At 48.7% G+C, this 20,459-nt stretch overlaps 1 non-coding gene across 1 annotated transcript; it reads left to right on the top strand.

Annotated features, from left to right (window-relative positions):
- Positions 1–17,666: 17,666 nt before the first annotated feature.
- On the top strand, positions 17,667–17,832 carry LOC134995103 (U1 spliceosomal RNA). Its single transcript, XR_010197982.1, has one exon. It is a non-coding gene; the product is annotated as a U1 spliceosomal RNA (small nuclear RNA).
- Positions 17,833–20,459: the final 2,627 nt, after the last annotated feature.

Here is a 20,459-nt window from a genome sequence, read left to right as displayed (position 1 = left end):
GTCCAGAATCATGCCCAAGAAAGACAGACGAGTAGTAGGAATCAACTGCGACTTCGGGATATTGAGAATCCAGTCGTGTTGCTGTAACACTTTCAGTGAAAGTGATACGCTGTTCAGCAACTGCTCTCTTGATCTCGCTTTTATGAGATCGCCCAAGTACGGGATAATTGTGACACCTTGCTTGCACAGGAGCACCATCATTTCTGCCATTACCTTGGTGAAAATTCTCAGGGCCATGGAGAGACCAAACAGCAACGTCTGAAATTGGCAATGACAGTCCTGTACCGCAAATCTGAGGTACGCCTGATGAGGTGGATAAATGGGGACATGAAGGTATGCATCCTGTACACAAATGCGGACAACAGGTGTCAAGCCGTGTGTTGCCTTTGTCAAGCTGTAATAAGTAGGGATAAGGACGTTAACCACCTCGGAACATCCTCCCTTATACGACACCTGCAGCGCATTCATCATAAGTCAGTGACAAGTTCAAAAACTTTGGATGACAGCGGAAGCAGTCCACTGACAACTAAATCCCTTCCTCTTGTAACCAAGCTCCTGCAAACCACACCACCAACTCCCTCAGTGTCAATTTCCTCCTTAGACAGGAGAGCCAATAGTCCTGCAGGCCATGTCACTGGCAAGTCTGACGAGTCCTCTCCTGCCTGGGATTCCTCCGATGCATCCTTGAGTGTAACGCCTACTGCTGCTGGCGCTGCTGTTGTTGCTGCTGGGAGTCGATCGTCATCCCAGAGGGGAAGTCGGAAGACCACTTGTACTACTTCCAGTAAGCAATTGACTGTCCAACAGTCCTTTGCGAGGAAGATGAAATATCACAGCAGTCATCCTGCTGCAAAGCGGATAACTCAGGTCTTGTCAGCCTGGGTGGTGAGAAACGTGGTTCCGGTATCCATCGTTAATTTACAGGCAACTAGAGACTTGATTGAGGTACTGTGTCCCCGGTACCAAATACCCTCTAGGTTCCATTTCTCTAGGCAGGCGATACCGAAAATGTACACAGACCTCAGAAAAAGAGTCACCAGTGTCCTAAAAAATGCAGTTGTACCCAATGTCCACTTGTCTGTGGTTAAGTGGAGCAGGGCAGACTCAGGACTATATGACTGTGACAGCCCACTGGGTAGATGTATTGCCCCCCGCAGCAAGAACAGCAGCGGCGGCACCAGTAGCAGCATCTCGCAATTGCCAACTCGTTCCTAGGCAGGCTACGCTTTGTATCACCGCTTTCCATAAGAGGCACACAGCTGACAACCTCTTACGGAAACTGAGGAACATCATCGCAGAATGGCTTACCCCAATTGGACTCTCCTGGGGATTTGTGACATCGGACAATGCCACCAATATTGTGCGTGCATTACATCTGGGCAAATTCCAGCACGTCCCATGTTTTGCACATACATTTAATTTGGTGGTGCAGAATTATTTAAAAAACGACAGGGGCGTGCAAGAGATGCTGTCGGTGGCCCGAAGAATTGCGGGCCACTTTCTGCCTTCAGCCACCGCATGTCGAAGACTGGAGCACCACCAAACATTCCTGAACCTGTCCTGCCATCATCTGAAGCAAGAGGTGGTAACGAGGTGGAATTCAACCCTCTATATGCTTCAGAGGATGGAGGAGCAGCAAAAGGCCATTCAAGCCTATACATCTGCCCACGAAATAGGCAAAGGAGGGGGAATGCACCTGACTCAAGCGCAGTGGAGAATGATTTCAACGTTGTGCAAGGTTCTGCAACCCTTTGAACTTGCCACACGTGAAGTCAGTTCAGACACTGCCAGCCTGAGTCAGTTCATTCCCCTCATCAGGCTTTTGCAGAAGAAGCTGGAGACATTGAAGGAGGAGCTAAAACAGAGCGATTCCACTAGGCATGTGGGACTTGTGGATGGAGCCCTTAATTCGCTTAACCAGGATTCAATCTGTTGAAATCAGAGCACTACATTTTGGCCACCGTGCTCGATCCTAGATTTAAAACCTACATTGTATCTCTTTCCGGCAGACACAAGTCTGCAGAGGTTCAAAGACCTGCTGGTGAGAAAATTGTAAAGTCAAGCGGAACGTGACCCGTCAACAGCTCCTCCTTCACATTCTCCCGCAACTGGGGGTGCGAGGAAAAGGCTAAGAATTCCGAGCCCACCCGCTGGCGGTGATGCAGGGCAGTCTGGAGTGAGTGCTGACATCTGGTCCGGACTGAAGGACCTGGCAACGATTACTGACATGTCGTCTACTGTCACTGCATATGATTCTGTCACCTTTGAAAGAATGGTGGAGAATTATATGAGCGACTGCATCCAGGTAGGCACGTCAGTATGTATACTGGCAGGAAAAAGAGGCAATTTGGAGGCCCTTGCACAAACTGGCTTTATTCTACCTAAGTTGCCCTCCCTCCAGTGTGTACTCCAAAAGAGTGTTTAGTGCAGCCGCTCACCTTGTCAGCAATCGGCGTACGAGGTTACTTCCAGAAAATGTGGAGAAGATGATGATCATCAAAATGAATTATAATCAATTCCTCCGTGGAGACATTCACCAGCAATTGCCTCCAGAAAGTACACAGGGATCTGAGATGGTGGATTCCAGTGGGGACGAATTAATAATCTGTGAGGAGGGGGATGTACACAGTGAAAGGGGTGAGGAATCGGAGGATGATGAGGTGGACATCTTGCCTCTGTAGAGCCAGTTTGTGCAAGGAGAGATTGATTGATTGATTCTTTTTTGGTGGGGGCACAAACCAACCAGTCATTTCAGTCAGTCGTGTGGCAGACCCTGTCGCTGAAATGATGGGTTCATCAATGTTTTTCTTTTCAATCTAAGCCCCTGCAGTTTTCTGTAAGCATCTGCTTCGCTATGATGATCAACAAGTCACATGGGCAAACACTCAGGGCTGGAGGCGTAGATCTTAGGACCAGCTGCTACAAGCATGGCAGAGGTGTCACTATCACTGGTGACACCCAGAGAGGTGGCGAAGGAGATTGTAATGCAGTGCGCGCAGATAAGCAGCGCAATGGTAAAAAGGAGGCATGGTCTCATAGGTAGGGGCGTGGCCTGAATCACCATTTTGTTGCTCCGGGTATCCCGGGGGTTGGGGGCTGCACCCGGGGACTAGTGTGTGAGTGGTGCTGGCTCCTGCACAGTGACAGAAACTGGGTGTTGCACGTAATGTCACAGTGAAACACCCATATTCTGTCACTGAAGAAGAGCCGGCACTTTGGTGTCACCCCCCTTGGCGGGTGACACTCGGGTGTGTGCCGCAACCCTGTTGTGATGCCACTGACCCATGGGAAGCTTTACGTGGCTTACCCATGTGTTAGTAGCCCCAAGCATCTTTTGTGTTAGTCCCTGAAGAAAAACTTCAAATATTGTTTACAATTTTGTAATCAATGGGCCTAATTCAGTAAGGATTGCAAATTCTGCTAAGTAACAGAATTTGCAATCCTTTGGTTCGCATGCTGGGGCCACCCATCACAGGGCATGGCCACCCAGCATGCCGCCTCCCTTCTTGACCACGCTGAAATTGCAGTCTCAGTGCAGTTCAGCGTGATCATAAAAAATGGGTTAGCCTCCTGTTGGTGCAGACTGTACGTGTGCGCAGGAAGCCGCCACCATTTTTGTGATCGCAGCGGCTGCATGTGATGTCATGCAGCCGCTCTGACCATGCCTCATGTTTCTCCGTTGCCGACCCCATTTTGTAGCCCTGCACCGCTCCATCTCCGACTTTGAAATGGATTGTTGCTGACCCCCCCCCCCCCCGCACCGATTGACAGTCAGAGGTGATCGCATTATCTGCGGGGTGCCACAGAAAATGCAGGCGCATGCGTATGCTCTTAGCAATTTTTGCAGTTGGATTGCTTATTGCGATTACAATCCAACCTGAATCAGGCTCTATTACCTATCACAATGCACTGCAGGTAGTACAAAATGGGGTTAATATAGGAGAAAAACCCCCAGAGCTGTGCTCCTTAACTGTCCCTGGTGGCTAGTGGAGCGGCTGCCCAGTAATCAGTGTCCACGCCAGTGCGCACACGGCCCGCCCCCTACAGCCACGCTGGATCTCGGTATAGTGTGGGCACAGAAGCCCCTTACCTCCCTTTCATCAGCGGCCTCGTGATCCCGGAGGGCGGTGTGTGTGTGACTGACCTTAGGAAGAAACCGGAGCCTTCGCTGCAGTGACCCAGCAACCAGGGCACGGGAGTATACTGCGCCGCTGGGAGTGATGGAGCTGCAGTAAAGATGTCTATTAGACCTAGCCTGCTGCAGCCCTTGTAGATTCTTATAAAAAAAAGTTCTTCTTTTCTTGTCAAAATTAATAGCTAAGAATAGGCTGCCTGAGGCAGCCCCCTGTTAAGTGGCCTGCTACTGAAGGCACCAACTACAAACTGAGCTCCCTGTTCATGGAAGCGAGGTTATAGAGCAGGGGGCGCTGAGCATCTTGGGAACAGTCAAAAGCTTTGAGCCTGTTGGTGCCTCAGATCAAGATCCTACTCTACACCCCAATGTGAATCCTTGTGGAGTCCAGTGTACCCCACAGAAGAAATGAATGTGTCACACCCATTGGCAGCAACATTAGAATAGCTGCTGATGGGCACAATTGAGAAAGGAAGGGGGGAAAACATTTGAATCCAGCACATATATGTAATTTGAATATGTAATTTGTACCTTCCTACTTTAAAATGTAATGGATGAACCTCACCCTGTGAGAACTATCTTTATGATCAAGAGATCTCATATGCAAGATAAGTATGTGTTGGCAGAGGCGCTCACTGGGCAGAGATGCTGATCGCATCTCTGGCATGTGCCGGTGCACTGCGGCACCAGCACACACACACACTTCAGACCTGATCTCCTGTTGTGTGAATATGCACAGCAGAGATCAGGTCTGAATTAGACCCTATATACAGCTGTCAGTAAGGCAGGGATCTGCTGCTGCCAGTGAGGCAGGGATCTGCTGCTGCCAGTGAGGCAGGGATCTGCTGCTGCCAGTGAGGCAGGGATCTGCTGCTGCCAGTGAGGCAGGGATGTGCTGCTGTCAGTGAAGCAGTGATCTGCTGCTGTCAGTGAGGCAGTGATCTGCTGCTGTCAGTAAGGCAGGGATGTGCTGCTATAAGCAGGGCCGGTGCAAGGTTTCTCAGCACCCTAGGCAAATTGTCAGCTGCCCCCCCCCCCCCCACACACACATATATGTGTGTGTATGTAGTCTCATATATATATATATATATATATATATATACACATATATATATACACATATACATATATATATACATATACACACACACACAGTGGTCGAAGTGGAAATTTTGAAGTGGGGGTATGCAAAAGTCAAGGAAAAGGGGGCATGGTCACCCAAAAGGGGGCGTGTCCCGTGTAGTAGAACCCCTTATACTATCTAGTACTGGTGCCCCTTTCACATTATAGCACACGGTACGAGCCGAAATTCACATTATAGCACACGGTACGAGCCGAAATTCACATTGTAGCACACTGAATGAGCCAAAATTCACATTGTAGCACACTGAATGAGCCGAAATTCACATTGTAGCACACTGAATGAGCCGGAATTCACATTGTAGCACACTGAATGAGCTGAAATTCACCTTGTAACACACTGAATGAGCCGAAATTCACATTGTAGCACACTGAATGAGCCGAAATTCACATTGTAGCACACTGAATGAGCCGAAATTCACATTGTAGCACACTGAATGAGCCGAAATTCACATTGTAGCACACTGAATGAGCCGAAATTCACATTGTAGCACACTGAATGAGCCGAAATTCACCTTGTAGCACACTGAATGAGCCGAAATTCACATTGTAGCACACTGAATGAGCCGAAATTCACATTGTAGCACACTGAATGAGCCGAAATTCACATTGTAGCACACTGACTGAGCCAAAATTCACCTTGTAGCACACTGAATGAGCCAAAATTCACATTGTAGCACACTGAATGAGCCAAAATTCACCTTGTAGCACACTGAATGAGCCAAAATTCACCTTGTAGCACACTGAATGAGCCGAAATTCACCTTGTAGCACACTGAATGAGCCGAAATTCACATTGTAGCACACTGAATGAGCCGAAATTCACATTGTAGCACACTGAATGAGCCGAAATTCACATTGTAGCACACTGATTGAGCCGAAATTCACATTGTAGCACACTGAATGAGCCGAAATTCACATTGTAGCACACTGAATGAGCTGAAATTCACATTGTAGCACACTGAATGAGCCGAAATTCACATTGTAGCACACTGAATGAGCCGAAATTCACATTGTAGCACACTGACTGAGCCGAAATTCACATTGTAGCACACTGAATGAGCCGAAATTCACATTGTAGCACACTGAATGAGCCGAAATTCACATTGTAGCACACTGAATGAGCCGAAATTCACCTTGTAGCACACTGAATGAACCGAAATTCACATTGTAGCACACTGAATGAGCCGAAATTCACATTGTAGCACACTGAATGAGCCGAAATTCACCTTGTAGCACACTGAATGAACCGAAATTCACATTGTAGCACACTGAATGAGACGAAATTCACATTATAGCACACTGAATGAGCCCAAATTCACATTATAGCACACTGGGAGGGAGACAGTGCAAGCCACAGCCGCTGGATAGAAGAGGGACGGGTGCCACAGGCCGCCTGATCACTGCCAGCGACAGTGATCGATTCGGGGGAAGAAAAGAAAAAATCATATCTCTGCATAATTCGAGATATATATATATATATATATAAAACCAGTAGAAACATGCATCGGCACTCAGAGACTCCTCCCAACACGTTAAAATGTAAACAGTGATTTATTGCATCCTGAAAGTGACCAACGTTTCGGGGCCGTGGCGCCCCTTTGTCAGGTGATCACCAAAGGGGCGCCACGGCCCCGAAACGTTGGTCACTTTCAGGATGCAATGTGTGTGTGTGTGTGTGTGTGTGTGTGTGTGTGTGTGTATATATATATATATATATATACACACACAATGTATATCACTGTAGTAAAATAATACATTGAAAATATACATTGCCAGGATGCATGAGCAATTGTTTTATACAACAGAGACTTGACTCACCAAGCCCTGAGCACAGTAGAGATCCCCTGCAGTAGCATGTAGAGGGAGAAACAAGAGTGCAGGGAGAGAGACACTTTCCGTTTCACATTAGCATTTAGCAGAAGTCCGTGCCTTAGGAGGAATTTTTATGGCTGTTGGTGTATTAGCGTGGATTTCCATGACCCCTCGCCCCCTGCATGCACCTGTGAATACTGTGGCCGAGAAAGAGATCCACAGTGCGGCAGGGACATCACAGCTGTGCAGGGGACACCAACTGCTATTCACCTTTACCCCCCTCCCTACCCCTATCACTGCACCTAGTATTGCCTGCCCCAAACCCCCTCCTTTACCCCAGTATTGCCCAAACTTCTATCTATCCTTGCCCCCGGGCCCTCCATACCCTGGCACTGCCTCCAGTACTGCAGGTAGGTACTGATGAGATGCGGCCGCGGGATTGCGGGGAGGGGAAGGAGGGGACGGATAACAATGTGCTTGATGTCTCCCGGAGAGGCGGCGCCCGATGCGGCAGCGGAGCGGACCAGGGCAGCGGGTGACTCCTTCATGTGCTGCCCTGAGTCTGACCTGTGTCACTGCCAGTCAGTCACTGTGCTGTGCCGAAAAGCAGGGGTGAAGGGGGGGGGGGGAGGGGGGGACGCCTGCCGCGGGAGACGGAGACCATCGCGTGGGGCCCGGGGAGCGCCGGAGCGGCCACGGCGGGTAGTCAGGACTGTGTGACTGAGTGTCAGGTCATAATGTGGGACGCACCGGGATTGCATGGGGGGGCGCGGATAACAGTTTTCTCGATCTCCCGGAGAGGCGGCGCCTGATGCAGCAGCGGAGCGGACCAGCGACCAGGGCAGCGGGTGACAGCAGGACTCTCCTTCATGAACTAAAGTAGCTAGGGCGGCACACTCACGTTTGAAGGCAGTGGCACTGCAGACAGTCAGACGTGGTGGGCCAGGCGCCAACGAGCTGCTCCTCTTAAAGAATAGGAGCGGGAGCCTGAGGAGTGTGTGTGTTCTTTCACTTTGCGGTGCCGCCCTCCAGTGGGCGCCGCCCTAGGCAGCTGCCTAAAGCTGCCTAGTGGTAGCGCCGGCCCTGGCTATAAGTGAGGCAGGTATGTGCTGCTGTCAATGAGGCAGGGATGTGCTGCTGTCAGTGAAGCAGGGATGTGCTGCTGTCAGCAAGGCAGTGATCTGCTGCCCACTATCTCCCTATCACCCCTGCCTGAGTCACACACTTTCCCTGTCACCCCTGCCCCAGTTACCCACTATCTCCCAGTCACCGCTGCCTCAGTTAACCACTATACCTGCGACCCCTGCCTCAGTCACCCACTATACCAGTCACCCCTGCTTTAGTCACCCACTATCTGTCACCCCTGCCTCAGTCAACCACTATCTCCATATCACCCCTGCCTCAGTCACCCACTATCCCTGTCACCCCTGCCTCAGTCTCCTACTGTCCCTGTCACCCCTGCCACAGTCATCCACTATATCCCTATCACCCCTGCCTTAGTCACTGACTATCTCCCAGTCACCCCGGCCTCAGTCACCCACTATCTCCCACTCATACATGCTTCAGTCACCCACTATCTCCCAGTCATCCCTGCCTCAGTCACCTACTGACACCAGTGCAGACATTTCTGCTGCGGCCTCTCCACTCTCCAGCGTGAACGTCCTGACGACTGAGGAAATCCGCTTCCCAGTTGAGGACTCCGGGAATGAACACTGCCGATATTGCTGGCAGATGACGTTCTACCCAACTGAGGATTTTTGATACTTCCAGCTTTGCTATGCAATTTCGAGTGCCGCCTTGATGATTTGTGTACACTACCGTGGTGGCGTTGTCCGATTGTACTTGAACAGGCCTGTTCTGTACTAGAGGCAGGGCCAGTGTCAATGAATTGAACACTGCCTGCAATTCCAGAATGTTTATCGGGAGGAGAGATTCCTCCCTGGTCCACCGATGGTGAAGGGTCGTCATCACGGCCATGACCTTGGTGAATTTCCGAGGTGCCGTGGCCAAACCAGAAGGCAGGACCTGAAATCGAAAAACTAACCAGGCACAACACTGCTTAGCCTCCAACATCAGATGAGATTGGACATATCCAGTGTGATGCGGCTGTAGATGATTTTTGCTGTTTCTAACTTCTACTTCTAACTACTGGTACATCAATTAATAAGTTTCAAAATAGAATGCATCAAGAGAACGGTGTTGGTAGTATAAAACTACCTACAGCACCTGGTATTCCCAGGTGGTCTCACATCCAAGAACAAACCAGGCCTAAAATCAGGTGATATTGGGCATATACAGTGTGGTGTGGCTGTAGATGAGCTTAGTGGTTTCTGTTAGAGTTCTTCTACTTCTAACTACTCGTACATAAATGAGTAAGCGGACGATTTATTAAACCTGGTGAAATGATAATTTGCATGGTGATAAAGTACCAGCCAATCAGCTCCTAATTGCCATGTCACAGGCTGGGTTTGAAAAATGACAGTTAGGAGCTGACTGGCTGGTACTTTATCACCTTGCACTTTATCAGTTCACCAGGCTTAATAGATCTGCCCCAATGTTTCAAAATGGAATGCATCAAGAGAACGGTGTTAGTATTGTAAAAATACACACAGCTCCTGGTATTTCCTGGTGGTCTCCCATCCAAGTACTAAAACCAGGACCAACACTGCTCAGCTTCCATGATCAGGAGAGATTGGGCAAATCCAGTGTGCTGTGGCTGTAGATGAGCTGGTGGTTTTTATTACAGCTCTTCTACTTCTAACTTCTGGTACATAAAAGAATACATGTAAAAATTAAATCTACCAAGAAAATGGTGTTGGTAGTTTAAAAACACCTAAAGAATCTGATACTACCAAGCAGTCTCCCATCCATGTATTAACAAAGTCCAATACTGCTTTGCTTCAAAAATCAAATGAGATTGGGCATATCCAGTGTGGTGTGGCTTTAGATAAGCTTTGTGGTTTCTGTTAGAGCTCTTCTACTTCTAACTACTGGTACATTAATGAATATGTATAAGGTTGTAGTTTATCCAATATGCCTTTACTACCTTACCTTTCAACCCCCCCTCCCTCCCCTCTTCTCCTTATAGCTTCCTTAGTTCTCTCCTCCTCATGTGTGCGTTATTTGTTTTCTCATACGTCCTAGATGATGCTGGGGTCACATTAAGAACCATGGGGTATAGACGGGATCCGCAGGAGACATGGGCACTTTAAGACTTTCAAAGGGTGTGAACTGTCTCCTCCCTCTATGCCCCTCCTCCAGACTCCAGTTTTAGTATTGTGCACAGTGATACTGGATGCACTACAGGGGAGCTCTACTGAGTTTCTCTGAAAAGACTTGTTAGTTTTTTTTATTTTCAGGGAGGCTGCTGGCAACAGTCTCCCTGCTTCGTGGGACTTAGGGGAGAGAAGTATGACCAACTTCTAGTGAGTTCAATGGCTCTGCTTCAGGCTGACAGGACACCATTAGCTCCTGAGGGTGCTGATCGCTGGGTACGCCTAGATGCACACTCCCGCAGCCTGCCGTCACCCCCTTACAGAGCCAGAAAACAGGTGAGTAGCAGAAGAACAGAAGACTTCTTCTCCAGTGATGGCATTCTGAGGTACCGAGCAGCGAGCGGAACGCTGCGCGCCATGCTCCCACACAAACGCAGGCACTGCAGGGTGCAGGGCACGGGGGGGGGGGGGGCACCCTGGGCAGCATAAATTCCTCACAAAAGGCTGGAAAAAGTGGACATTAGTGCCTGGGCACTGTCCTTACCCCGCTAGCGTAATTAATTATTTCTGAGCGGGACAGATACGCGCCATTACAGTAGCGGGGCTTCTTCCTCACCTCACCAGAACATCTTTAGAGCATTACAAGTCTATCACTATAGAGTTTATTATTTCCCAGACTGTGTACTTTTGGCGCTGGATTGTGAGCTGAAAAATCCTCTGTGTCCCTCTGACAGATTTACTGACGGTCTGTCCCCCATAAGCCGATGTGTCTGTGGGTACTTGGTACATGTGTGTCAACATGTCGGTGGCTGAATGTTTTTTCCAAGAGGAAACTATATTAGGAATGCAGACATATGATGGTGGCCCTGTTGGCACCACCAATAACTGACTGGATAAAAGTTTCAGTAATATCAGAGTAAGGTTGGATAAATCTGTGTCCCAGACACAGACGTAGAGAATAGATGTGATGTTCATGGCTATGTTTCTTTTCCCTCAGGCCCCGCGGGGTCGCAAAAATGTTATTTTGCCCAGTTACTACACACTGATACTGACACGGATACTGATTCCTATGTCGACCATAATGTTTCCTGATTAGATCCAATATTGGCAAGGAGCATTCAGTACATGATTGTGGATATTAAGGACATATTAAAATCACTGAAGGCCCTGCTGTTCCTGACAAAGGGGTCTATATGTATGTATATATAGATATATAATGAAAGCTGATGTAACGTTCCTCCATCTCTGTTTGAGAAAGTCTGGGCCAGCTCGACAAGATGGTTTCAAATCCCCAAAAGGATTCTGGTTGTTTATTCATTTCCCGCCGCGGACAGAATAAAGTGGGAGTCACCCCCTGTTCTGCACGGGGCCCTGTCACAAATCCAGCGGATCGTATGCAGGAAGCTACATTATTTCTAGTTATGTAACCAAGGGTACATTACTTAGACCTGCCATTACATGTGCATGGGTGAGTAGTAGTATTCAAGAATTGGTCGAATACCTTGTCATCCGATATAGATACCTTGGAGAGATGGGATACTCCTTACGTTGTATCATATCAAGGACACTGCAGCATACTTACGTGAGACTGCAAGGGATATAGGACTCTTGAGTTCACGGGCCAATTTCATGGCAGTCTCGGATAGGAGGGCATTGTGGATTCACCAAGAGAATGCTGATGCTGACTCCAAGAAGAAAGGGAGTCTCTTCCCTATGAAGGTGAAGCGTTGTTTGGTGACTGCCTAGTTAATTTGATCTCGGCAGCTCCCGCAGGTAAGTCAACCTTCTTGCCCTATGTTCCCTCCCAACGGATGAAGACGCATCATTATCTGATGCAGTCATTTCGGCCCAATAGATATGCAAGAAGTTAAGATTCCCCTTTCTTTGCAGGTAGAGGAAGGAGAAGAGGGAAGAGGTCTGCATCCTCTTCAAGATCGCAGGAGCAGAGATCATCCTCTGCTTCTGCCAAATCCACCGCATGACGCTGGGGCTCTCTTGCAGGAGCCCGCACCAGTGGGGGCACGTCTAAAACTCTTCAGTCAGTTCTGGATTCATTCGGACATGGACTCGTGTGTTTTACAAATAGTGTCCCAAGGGTACAAACTGGGGTTTCAAGACGTTCCCCCTCACCGATTGTTCAAATCGGCTTTAGTCGGCAGGGAGAAGGTTTTTATTCAAGCCTCTTCGAGGTCCCTAAGCCGGACAGCTCGGTCAGACCAATCTGAAATCTGAAATCCCTCAATTTCTACCTAAGGAAATTAAATTTCAAGATGGAATCTCTCAGTGCAGTGATCTCCAGTCCGGAGGAAGGAGATTTCATGGTTTTGGTAGACATAAAGGATGCCTACTTACATGTTCCCATTTAGCCTCTGCATCAAGCTACCTGAGGTTTGCAATTCAGTATTGTCATTACCAATTTCAGACATTGCCGTTTGGTCTGTCCACGGCTCTGAGGATTTTCACCAGGGTGATCGCAAGCAAGGAGTAACAATTATCCCGTACTTGGATGATCTTTTGATAAAGGCGAAATCCAGGGACCAGTTAGTGCAAAACATTGCACTCTCCCTGACAGTTCTTCAACAACATAGTTGGCTCCTAAACTTGCCAAAATCGCAGTTGGTCCCAATGACGCGGTTGTTGTTTTTGGGAGTGATACTGGACACAGAAGAGGTTTTCTTCCAGTGGAAAGGCTCTGGAGATCCAGAGTCTGGTCAAACAAATTCTGAAACCAGCAAGAGTGTTAATCCATCAATGCATTTGGTTGCTGGGTAAGATGGTTGCGGCCTACGAGCCCAATCAGTTTGGCTGGTTCCATGCCAGAGTGTTCCAGTGGGACCTGTTGGACAAGTGGTCCGGATACCACCTACACACGCACCGGAGGATAATCCTGTCTTCCAAGACCAGAATCTCACTCCATTGGTGGCTGCACAGTTCTCACCTCCTAGAGGGGCGAAGGTTCGGGATCCAGGACTGGATCCTAGGGACCATGGATGCAACCCTCCGAGGCTGGGGAGCAGTCACACAGGGGGAAAATGTCCAAGGAAGATGGTCAAGTCGGGAAAGTTGTCTCCACATAAATGTTCTGGAGTTAAGGGCCATTTAATAACTGCAGACACAGTACGCACTGGGACGGGTGCCCAGCATCCTCTACGGACTAAGAGAAAAGGATTTACCGGTAGGTATTAAAATCCTATTTTCTCTAACGTCCTAGAGGATGCTGGGGACTCCGTAAGGACCATGGGGATAGACGGCTCCGCAGGAGACATGGGCACTTTAAGAAAGACTTTAGTTCTGGGTGTGCACTGGCTCCTCCCTCTATGCCCCTCCTCCATACCTCAGTTTGATACTGTGCCCAGTGGAGACTGGGTGCTTTTCAGGAGCTCTCCTGAGCTTTCTGACAGAAAGTATTTTGTTAGGTTTTTAATTTTCAGGGAGCACTGCTGGCAACAGACTCCCTGCATCGAGGGGAGAGAAGCAGCCCTACTCTCCAAGTTGCAAGGTCCTGCTTCTTAAGCTACTGGACACCATTAGCTCCAAAGGGATTAGCTCCAAAGGGATTGGTACGCAGGATCTCACCCTCGCCGTCCGTCCCAGAGCCGCGCCGCCGTCCCCCTCGCAGAGCCGGAAGATAGAAGCCGGGTGAGTATGAGAAGAAAAGAAGACTTCAGAGGCGGCAGAGGACTTCATGATCTTCATTGAGGTAACGCACAGCACTGCAGCTGTGCGCCATTGCTCCCATACACCTCACATACTCCGGTCACTGTAAGGGTGCAGGGCGCAGGGGGGGCGCCCTGGGCTGCAATATAAACCTCTTTTTGGCAGAAATATAACATATATATACAGCTGGGCACTGTATATATGTATGAGCCCCTGCCAATTGTACAGTTTAAGCGGGACAGAAGCCCGCCGCCGAGGGGGCGGGGCTTCTCCCTCAGCACTCACCAGCGCCATTTTTTCTCCACAGCACCGCTGAGAGGAAGCTCCCCGGACTCTCCCCTGCTTATACCACGGTAGACAAGAGGGTTGAAAAGAGAGGGGGGGGGCACATAATTTGGCGCAAATTACATACAGCAGCGCTACTGTGCAAACATTAAGTTACTGTGCTATTCCTGGGTTATATAGCGCTGGGGTATGTGCTGGCATACTCTCTCTCTGTCTCTCCAAAGGGCAGAGCCGGCCATAGGCATAGGCAAACTAGACAATTGCCTAGGGCATTTGATATGCCTAGGGGCATCAGCAACTTCTGCTGATTAAAATGATATGCGGCATGCCTATATTCTGTGTGTAGCATTTCATATGCAGATACAGCCACAGTCTCACACAGTATATAGGCGTGCTGCATATCATTTTAATCGGCAGAAGCTGCGTGTGCATCCTAACAACATAGCAATGCAAATAAGATGCATTTTAATAAAAAAAAGGTGCCCCAACGTTAGCATTGAGGCAAGATTTATGAGGACACATCTGTATCCAAGCAGAGGCAGAGGTCACAGTGTTAGTGGCAGTGTGAGTGCTGTGTGCATGTGAGTGGGTTGATTGTGCAGTAGTGTTCGGAATATGAGTAAGGAGCATTATGTGTGTCATGTAAAAATGCATTAATAATGTGCAACATATGTGTAAGGGGCACTATGTGTGTCATTATGTGTATAAGGGCATTAATACTGTGCGGCATATGTGTAAGGGACATTGGTGGTCATTCCGAGTTGTTCGCTCGGTAATTTTCTTCGCATCGCAGCGATTTTCCGCTAATTGCGCATGCGCAAGGGTGGTCATTCCGAGTTGTTCGCTCTGTAATTTTCTTCGCATCGCAGCGATTTTCCGCTAATTGCGCATGCGCAATGTTCGCTCTGCGACTGCGCAAAGTAAATTTGCTATGCAGTTAGGTATTTTACTCACGGCATTACGAGGTTTTTTCTTTGTTCTGCTGATCGTAGTGTGATTGACAGGAAGTGGGTGTTTCTGGGCGGAAACTGGCCGTTTTATGGGTGTGTGTGAAAAAACGCTGCCGTTTCTGGGTAAAACGCGGGAGTGTCTGAAGAAACGGGGGAGTGTCTGGGCGAACGCTGGGTGTGTTTGTGACGTCAAACCAGGAACGAAACTGACTGAACTGATCACAGTTGTCGAGTAAGTCTGGAGCTACTCAGAAACTGCTAAGAAGTGTCTATTCGCAATTCTGCTAATCTTTCGTTCGCAATTTTGATAAGCTAAGATTCACTCCCAGTAGGCGGCGGCTTAGCGTGTGCAATGCTGCTAAAAGCAGCTTGCGAGCTAACAACTCGGAATGAGGGCCATTATGTGTAAAAGGGCATTAATAAAGGTTGTCATAATGTGTAAGACGCATTATGTTTATAAGGACATTAATGATGTGTCTCATATGTGTAAGGGGCATTACTGTGTGGAATTATGTGTATAAATGCATTACTAATGTGTGGCATTATGTGTATAAGGTGCTCTAATATGTAGCGTTGCGTATAGAAAGGGCATTTACTGTGTCGTCTAATGTGAATAAAGAGCAATAGGGTGTGGTGTAATGTAAATAAGGAGCAATTCAGTGTGATGTAATGTGAATAAGGAGCACTACTGTGAGAAGTAACGTTTATAAGGTAAAGTGATACTACTGTGGGATGTAATGTGAATTATGGACACTATCGCGTGATCAAATGTGAATAAAATTGCAGTACTGTGTGGCAGAATTTTAATTGGGGGTACTATTGTGTGGACATGCCCATTGCCAGCAAAAACACACCCCTTTTTGGACTGTGCGCCAAATGTGCGAACTGTTCCTGTTTAAAATATAGGGGGTACAAACACCAAAATAAGTACTGTTATGGGTGAGGGTTGATGGTGCTGGGAAAGAGGTGCAAGGTCAGAGGCGGAACCAGCGGTGGTGCTAGGGGGCACCAGGCAAAATTTTGCCTAGGGCATCATATTGATTAGGGCCAGTTCTGCCAAAGGGCCTTGTGGGGGAAATGTCTTCAGTAAAAGCATTCCCTGTGTGTGTGGTGTGTCGGTACGCGTGTGTCGACATGTCTGAGGAAGAAGGCTATATTAGAGAGGAGCGGGAGCAAATGAATGTGGTGTCTCCGCCGACACCTGATTGGATGGATATGTGGAATGTTTTAAATGCTAGTGTAAACTCATTGCACAAAAGATTAGACAAGGCTGAAGCTTTGGGACAGTCAGGGTCTCAACCCATGCCTGATCCTATGTCGCAGGGACTGTCAGGGTCTCATAAGTGCCCACTATCCAGATTGTTGACACAGATACCGACACGGATTCTGACTCCAGTGTCGATTACGATGATGCAAAGTTACAGCCAAAATTGGCAAAATACATTTGATATATGATTATGGCAATAAAAGATGTTTTGCACATCACAGAGGAGCCCCCTATCCCTGACAAGAGGGTACATATGTACAAGGGAAAGAAGCCTGAGGTAACCTTTTCCCCTCACACGAGCTGAACGAGTTATGTGAAAAAGCTTGGGAATCTCCTGCAGATTTCCAAAAGGATTCTTATGGCGTATCCTTTCCCATCAACGGATAGGTTACGATGGGAATCCTCCCCTTGGGTGGACAAAGCATTAACACGCTTATCCAAGAAGTTAGCCCTCCCGTCCCAGGATACGGCTACCCTCAAAGAGTCTGCTGACCGCAAACAGGAGATTACCCTGAAGTCCATTTATACACATTCAGGTACCTTACTCAGACCGGCAATTGCGTCGGCCTGGGTGTGTATGTGTAGTGCTGTAGCGGCATGGACGGATACCCTAGATAAGGATACTATTTTATTGCCCCTGGGGCATATAAGAGATGCTGTCCTATATATGTGTGTATGCAAACTACAGGTGGTGCTGCATGGCTCACACCCTTTTACTTGTCTTGTAGAGCAACTCTGGAGCTGTTACTGGGTCCAGCTGCTGCAAGAAATCAGCTTGAATGCTTCAGGGGCTGGGGCATGGCCAACATGAGCCCCACACTGATGGGGGTGTATAAAGCGATCTAGGGGTCATCCAAGCGCAACCCCACAAAGGCCGCCATGCCCTGCGCGACCATTTTCTCTTTTCATATGCAGACGAGGGTTGCAGCCAACTATACCCATTGCTTGGATGACATCACCATATGCGAATCCATCTGCTGCAGGCCTTCCCCCAGGAATGCTTGCACTAGTTGTTGCATTTGGTTTGTTGTTTGGGGGGTGCTTCAGTATTAGGCAGCCTTCTGCCCTCACACATTCGTCTGAAAATGTGTTCTCCCTGCAGTTGTTGTCCCCAGATGAGAGTTCCCTTGTGCTGCCTCAGTTGAATCTCCTTTACTTGACGGAGGTGTGCCTGAGCAGCGGCCCTCCCCAGCCCTTTCTCAAATCATACTTATTTTGCTTAGGTGATACCATGGTCATGAAGATTGTTTTCCCAGGGTGAGGTTCATTCATTGCATTCTGGGTATGCTGACCTCTGTGATTTCCCCAAATGTGGGAATCTCGACTGCATAATTTGTGGTAGGGGGGGGGACTGCATTTGTGCTTTCCCCTGGTTGGCTCTGGTATAATTTAGATCTCATTGTCTCAGGTCTCTCTCCAGCCTAGTTTGCTGTCTGTTTCCACTTCTCTTTTCTTGAGCCCCTCCCTTCTATGCCCTTGCGCACTATCCTGACTTCTCCCGTCTGCTTACTTTGTGCCTTCCAACGCACAATGCGAACTACAGGTGGTGTTGCAGGGCCCACACCCTTTTATTTGCCTTACAGAGCAGCTCTGGAGCTGTTACAGTGCCCAGCTGCTGCAAGAAATCAGCTTGAATGCTTCAGGGGCTGGGGCATGGCCAACATGAGCCCCACACCAAAGGAGGGTGGGGGGTGTTCAATGCGAACTAGGGGTCATCCAAGCGCCCCTTTTCTTTTTTCATATGCAGATGAGGGTTCCAGCCAACTTTGGCCCACTGCTTGGATGACATCACCGTATGCAAATCCGTCTGCTGCAGACCTTTCCCCAGGAATGCTTGTACTAGTTGTTGCATATGGTTTGATGTTTGAGGGTGCTTCAGTATTAGGCAGCCTTCCGCCCTCTCATTTTCATCTGAAAAGATGTGGTCTCCCTGCAGTTGTTGTCCCCAGACAAGAGTTCCCTTGTGCTTCCTCAGTTGAATCTCCTTAACTTGACGGGGGTGTGCTCGAGCAGCCGCCCTCCACAGCCCTATCCCAACACATGCTTTTCTTGCGTATGAGATCTCTTGATCATGAAGATAGTTCTCACAGGGTGAGGTTCATCCATTACATTTTAAAGTAGGAAGGTACAAATTACATATTCAAATTACATATATGTGCTGGATTCAAATGTTTTCCCCCCTTCCTTTCTCAATTGTGCCCATCAGCAGCTATTCTAATGTTGCTGCCAATGGGTGTGACACATTCATTTCTTCTGTGGGGTACACTGGACTCCACAAGGATTCACATTGGGGTGTAGAGTAGGATCTTGATCTGAGGCACCAACAGGCTCAAAGCTTTTGACTGTTCCCAAGATGCTCAGCGCCCCCTGCTCTATAACCTCGCTTCCATGAACAGGGAGCTCAGTTTGTAGTTGGTGCCTTCAGTAGCAGGCCACTTAACAGGGGGCTGCCTCAGGCAGCCTATTCTTAGCTATTAATTTTGACAAGAAAATAAGAACTTTTTTTATAAGAATCTACAAGGGCTGCAGCAGGTTAGGTCTAATAGACATCTTTACTGCAGCTCCATCACTCCCAGCGGCGCAGTATACTCCCGTGCCCTGGTTGCTGGGTCACTGCAGTGGAGGCTCCGGTTTCTTCCTAAGGTCAGTCACACACACACCGCCCTCCGGGATCACGAGGCCGCTGATGAAAGGGAGGTAAGGGACTTCTGTGCCCACAGTATACCGAGATCCAGCGTGGCTGTAGGGGGTGGGCCATGTGCGCACTGGCGTGGACACTGATTACTGGGCAGCCGCTCCACTAGCCACCAGGGACAGTTAAGGAGCACAGCTCTGGGGGGGTTTTCTCTTATATTAACCCCATTTTGTACTACCCGCAGTGCATTGTGATAGGTAATAGAGCCTGATTCAGGTTGGATTGCAATCGCAATAAGCAATCCAACTGCAAAAATTGCTAAGAGCATACGCATGCGCCTGCATTTTCTGCGGCACCCCGCAGATAATGCGATCGCTTCTGACTGTCAATTGGTGCTCGGGGGGGGGTCAGCAACAATCCATTTCCAAGTCGGAGATGGAGCGGTGCATGGGCAGGGCTACAAAATGGGGTCGGCAACGGAGAAACAGGAGGCGTGGTCAGAGCTGCTGCATGACATCACATGCAACAGCTGCGATCACAAAAATGGTGGCGGCTTCCTGCGCACACATACAGTCTGCACCAACAGGAGGCTAACCCATTTTTTATGATCACGCTGAACTGCACTGAGACTGCAATTTCAGCGTGGTCAAGAAGGGAGGCGGCATGCTGGGTGGCCCCAGCATGCGAACCAAAGGATTGCAAATTCTGTTACTTAGCAGAATTTGCAATCCTTACTGAATTAGGCCCATTGATTACAAAATGTATTTGTAAATATTTGAAGTTTTTCTTCAGGGACTAACACAAAAGATGCTTGGGGCTACTAACACATGGGTAAGCCATGTAAAGCTTCCCATGGGTCAGTGGCATCACAACGGGGTTGCGGCCCACACCCGAATGTCACCCGCCAAGGGGGGTGACACCAAAGTGCCAGCTCCTCTTCAGTGACAGAATATGGGTGTTTCACTGTAACATTACGTGCAACACCCAGTTTCTGTCACTGTGCAGGAGCCAGCAAAACTCACACACTAGTCCCCGGGTGCAGCACTCAACCCCCGGGATACCCGGAGCAACAAAATGGAGATTCAGGAAAACAGGCCACACCCCTACCTATGAGACCATGCCTCTTTTTACCATTGCGCTGCTTATCTGCGCGCACTGCATTACAATCTCCCTCGCTGCCTCTCTGGGTGTCACCAATGATAGTGACACCTTTGCCATGCTTGTAGCAGCTGGTCCTAAGATCTACGCCTCCAGCCCTGAGTGTTTGCCCTTGTGACTTGTTGATCATCATAGCGAAGCAGATTCTTACAGAAAACTGCAGGGGCTTAGATTGAAAAGAAAAACATTGACGAACCCATCATTTC

The sequence above is a fragment of the Pseudophryne corroboree genome, unplaced genomic scaffold, assembly GCF_028390025.1.
Source record: "Pseudophryne corroboree isolate aPseCor3 unplaced genomic scaffold, aPseCor3.hap2 scaffold_1367, whole genome shotgun sequence".
In the NCBI taxonomy this organism is placed as follows: domain Eukaryota; kingdom Metazoa; phylum Chordata; class Amphibia; order Anura; family Myobatrachidae; genus Pseudophryne; species Pseudophryne corroboree.
This window is presented reverse-complemented; position numbering and strand designations above follow the sequence as displayed.